This window comes from Sorghum bicolor, chromosome 2, assembly GCF_000003195.3.
Source record: "Sorghum bicolor cultivar BTx623 chromosome 2, Sorghum_bicolor_NCBIv3, whole genome shotgun sequence".
NCBI lineage: Eukaryota > Viridiplantae > Streptophyta > Magnoliopsida > Poales > Poaceae > Sorghum > Sorghum bicolor.
This window is the reverse complement of record NC_012871.2, coordinates 51,836,776-51,842,482: the sequence shown is the minus strand read 5'-3', so window position 1 is coordinate 51,842,482 and position 5,707 is coordinate 51,836,776.

Below are 5,707 nucleotides of genomic sequence, written 5' to 3'. Positions count from 1 at the left end.
AAGCTCTCCTGAGCCTACTGCTCTTCAAAAAATTGACCTTGATCACCAACGTACGGCTCACCGTCTATTCCCAAACATCAATCAACAACACGCAATCCAATGTAGACAATCATACACAAAGCAAACAAGCTATAATTAGAACATTACACCAACAGTGAGAAATCAAAGATAAAACTTTATGAAAATATTCTACGCAGCGCTACGATCACACAAACGTAAAGTTCATGAAAATCGGAATTAAAACGTGAAAGATATGAATTTTCTAATATTTTCTATTGAGAAATAATTAATTAAATAGTACCAGGAAATTAAAAAGTTTCAAAATAGTAAACTAATATTTCTAACATGTAGAGCTCGTAAATACGAATCTAACAAAATTTGAGTGGACAAAAACGGAGTTAAAATGAGCATTTTATGACCAAAACAATTTCAATGGCAATTCTGTAAATACTGGAAAGCGTAAATTGATTCAAACCGATGAAAATACGCTTTTAGAAAATGAAAACGTAAGCTGTGAAAAGCGCTAAGGACCGCGGGTCAAATAGAGAAAAGCTCAGGGACTCTTTAGAAAGATCTCCAGGCGAAAGGGTATCTTCTAATCTCGACCGTCCGCGATCGATCTGACGGCCGAGATCTCTCCCAGAGACCACATCCGGCCGGCTGATCTCCTCCCTGAGCTCCGGCTCGGCCAGCCACCATGCCCGCCGCCGCGAGCTCACCGGAGACGCCTCATCCTTGCACCCTGGCGCACCCCGAAGCAAACGAACATATCAGCAGAACGAGGGGAGAGCCACGAGCTCAGCTGCGCCCTTAACTCGAGCCAGGAACACGCGAACGGAGCTCGTAGCGGCAGCGGCTCGCTTCGCAAAACGGCGAGATCCAAAACGCGAAAGGAAGCGACTACGGCTTGGTTTTTGCAGCGTAGATGGGAAAATAGCCACGCGGGGTTGACCTAGATGCTTTATAGGAGGTCAAGGAAGACAAATCCCGCACAAATCGGGATAGAGGAGGATTCGGTGGAGGAAATCGGCTCCGTCACGACGAAGAAGAGGAACAGCGCGCGCTGACAGGTGGGGCCCGAGCGCGAGAGAGAGAGAGAGAGAGGAAAGGCGTGCGCGGGCCTGGCTTGGTGGGCCGTGCTTAGCGGGCCGGGGGAGGAGGAAGTGGGCCGCGTGCGGGGGGAAAGAAACAGGCCGGGGGTGGGTCTGGCTGGGTTTGCCTTTCCCTTTTTTTTTTCTTTTTCTTTTCTGTTTTCTTTTTCCTATTTCTCCTTTGTTTTCTAAAGTCTTTTTGAAAAGAGATTTTAAATCTTTTTGGAGATAAACAAAATACATAGACAAAAAGCAAACAAGCAAGTAAATAAATTAATTAATTCCAACATGAATGCACAACCATGTTTCTAAACTTATAATGAATTTTAATTTTGACAAAAACATTTTATTTACTAGATTAAATGCCCACAAAATTGCTTAAATAATTCTCATTAAATCCTATTAATTCAAGAGCAAATTTTTGGGTGTTACAAATTCTACCCCCCTTAAAAGAATCTTGTCCTTGAGATTGAGCAGTGCATAAACAAACAGTTGTGGATATGATTCTCTCCAATCATCCTCTCTTTCCCAAGTTGCGTCTGCCTCTAACAACCGATTCCATTGCACTAGCAAATTCATGTCTCTAGTCAAGTAACGTACCTGGTAACTTATCTGAAAATTTATTCTCTACACAGTCCTGAAGATCAACACCATCATCCAGCTGATTCACTGTAGCTATGGGTGGAGCCTGCACTGCTACATCCACACTGATTCTCTCTCCCTTGGGTGTTGTCACAACTACTACTTTCTCTTTGCACTTAATTTCCGTAGCATATTTCTTCATCCAATCCAAGCCTAATATCACATCTATGCCTGAGGTTCTCATAACCATGGGACTAACCGGGAAATCTACCCCCCTTAAAGAAAGACTGGCTGAGGGGCAACAATATGAAACTGGTATAGTCCCTCCCGGTGAGTTTACTAGCATATGGGTTTTCATGGCAACTAGTGGAATGCTATGAACTCTAACAAATGCTTGTGATATGAATGTATGCGAAGCTCCAGAATCAAATAAAACTGTAGCGGGAATAGAGTTGATACTGAACGTACCCATCATAATTTCTGGTCCCTCTTGTACTGTCTCTGCAGCCACATGGTTCACCTTTGCTCCATGAGAATTAGACTTCTGATTGTTGTTCTGCTGGTTGAAACTCTCCGGGCAATCATATGACATATGACCTTCTTTTCCACAGCGAAAACACCTGGTAGGGGTATTGGGAGCACTTCTCTTCATAGAGGTGGCATTTGAATTTCTTGAGCGGTGAATCTGCTGACCACTCTGCTGTTGGTTAGGATTACGCTGAGGTTGTTGGTTGCGATCCCATTGACCAACCGGTCCCTGGTACCTCTGTTGATCGTCCTGCTGAGAATTGAAACGTTGGCGGTTGTTGCCTCCAGAACCTTGTGCTAGCATCCTCCTCTTCTTGTCCTGACCTTTGCGCATGTTATCCAACACGATAGCACGGTTTACCATAGCCTGGAAGGTAGGGTAGGTATTTCCAGCCAACTAAGTTCATAGTAAAGACCTTTCATGAAGAGACGCTGCTTATCAGCGTCTTCTCTAACTTTGTTTGGAGCATAGCGAGCCAACTGCTCAAACATGTCATGATACTCAGCCACAGACATAGAACTCATCCTGAGAGATCTGAATTCTTCTTGCTTGAGCTCCATCATTCCTTCATTGATATGTCATGCTCTAAAGTCTCTGCAAAATTCCAACCAAGTGATAGGAGGAGCATTGTTGGGACGAGCAGCTTGATACGACTCCCACCATGTCTGAGCTGCACCTTAAAGTTGTCCAGAAGCATACAACACTTTTTCCATATCATTGCACTGGGCTATGTTCAGTTGTCTTTCTACAGCACGAAGCCAATCATCTGCCTCCATAGGATCAGCTAAGTGTGTAAACACCGGAGGTCTTCCCTTCATGAATTCCCCACGCTTATCTCTCACATGAACAGGGGGTGGGGGAGGTGGAGGTTGCTGCTGTAGGTGCTGCAAGAAGACGTGCATCATCTCATTTTGGGTTTGCATGAGTTTCTCCACAGTAATTGGGGCATTGCCACCATTGCCATTGCCATGGCCTCTGCCTCTGCCTCTTCCTCTAGCTGCCATCTGCATTCCAAGGTATAGAATCATATCTTAGTATCATCAGACATGGCAATTACAAGAGTTAACGGAATCTGGAATTTTTCTGGGTAACATCTAACATCATCAGTTCAGAAAATCTGTCATATCTTGAGTTCCATAGTTCAAAAGGATACATTCTATACACCGTTGGAAAGATAAAGAAATTATCTACAACTTTCATTTAGACCATATTAACAGATTCTGTCGTTAAGTTAGTCAAAACTGAGCATAACCACAACTGTTCCAGAATTCCAGACTGCGCAGAAACTTCAACTTTAAACATCCATAACTCACAGCTCATAACAGATAATAGTGTCATTCTTGCGGCATTGGAAAGACATGAAAGCCTACTTGTTCCCAGAAAAATTTGATGAACATTGCACAAACAGATTTTGAATTACACCAGATTGATTGCAGTTCGCTCCAAAAACAGCAAGGACGGAAACAGAATTTTAACCAAACTCAACTATTTAGTTCATTAATCCTTATGCCTTAGGCCTATAAACTAAATGAAATTGTAGAGAAAATCTACAAGTTCATTACACTCATTACAAAGATCCAAATCAATCATGAACATAATAACAAATCAAACCAAGCATCGAAGGTTCACACTTCAAGCATTGACTCAACTTGCGGTGCTATCGTTCTCTTCCTATTAAGGGTAAAGATCCTAAAATACCTATTTCAATGACGCTAGAAAGTGGTAAGACAAGGTTCTAAAAGCATATCAAGCAAGGAGTGAGGATGAGAACAAGTCTTTAAAATAAGCAACAAGGTGAAGATGAATAACAATGAAGAGGATTTAGTATAGAGAAAAATATCAAGGTCTATAGAACAAGGATTTTATGGCAATTTCAAATCCTTAAGACGACCAATATCTAACTAGGCTTGCGTCCGACAGTCAACAAAGCTTTGATACCAATTTGTCACACCCATATTTTAAGAACAAAATAGGATGCATAAAAGACTCATATGTGCCCCAGGAATAGTCGCACACATAAGTAGACAAATCTCAAATGTACCATTGCAGTGTTTATTACATAGCGGCACATAATATATCACATAGTCTCATACAAAGATGATATCATAAAGTAAACAACGCTCTCGACGGAAGCACCACACAGGGACAGCATTGACTGGTTGACTCCAAACCTAATACTCATATCGATAGTCCTCATTCCAATCATCATCATTAGCATAACCTGGGGTGTTGGGAAATTGCAAGAGTGAGCACATATCTTACTCAACAAGTATAACCAGGGGTTCATGAGGCTCAAATAGCTGACACTGGTTTGACTGCATTTAGCTTTTAATAGTGGATAGCATATTCATAATCAAATAGCAATTGTCAAGGTAGCATAAATAATACATTAATCACATGATCAAGTGTAAGCATAATTAATCTCATAGCATAAACGATAATCAGATGAACATAACAACTTAACAAGCTCATCGTCGTCGCAGCAAGAACCCCCAAGGCCGCTCATAACCGTGAGCACGGCTAGTATACCAGTTTTAACACTCTGCAGAGGTTGTACATCTTTACCCATGAGTCATGATTTACCCTTTCGCCCGAGGTAGCTAATCTCTTAACCCCCTTCCTAGGGAGGTCGGCAGGGATCACTATGAAGCCTTTCAAAAGTTCGTCTAACATGTTAAGGCCGCAAGGTTTCCTTTGCGCGCAGATATAGATACCCTCCTTCCGAATGGCACAATGACGCGCAGCCTATACACATAGGGACAGGGGCTCGCACTATACCCAAAACGGTTCAGCCCCTCCGCCCTTTCGAGTAACCTCTAACAAGCTAGAAAAGTTCTCCATACTGAGCTAAAGCCAGAGCCATTATAGCCCTCATGGTTGCACTGTTGTCCCGGTGATCACTTACAGACAAGATCTCATATAGTTATTTGTCATCATTTAACGTTCATTGCATAGCTATTAATCATCTTACAAGATCATGGATTATATCAAGCACTAGCACATCTACAACAAATGCATATCAAGTAGGTAGCAAGGAATCTAGGTAACCATCATCTATGATTTTGCTAAGGTCGACAAGGTGAAAACATGCATATGATATATATGTGTATTTATAAGTGAATAGGTAACAAGGATGATCCCAAATTATACTTGCCTTGATCAAAGCTCTCCTGAGCCTACTGCTCTTTAAAAAATTGACCTTGATCATCAACGTACGGCTCACCGTCTATTTCCAAACATCAATCAACAACACACAATCCAATGTAGACAATCATACACAAAGCAAACAAGCTATAATTAGAACATTACACCAACACTGAGAAATCAAAGATAAAAGTTTATGTAAATATTCTACGCAGCGCTACGATCACACAAACATAAAGTTCACGAAAATTAGAATTAAAACGTGAAAGATATGAATTTTCTAATATTTCCTATAGAGAAATAATTAATTAAATAGTACCAGGAAATTAAAAAGTTTCAAAATAGTAAACTAATATTTCTA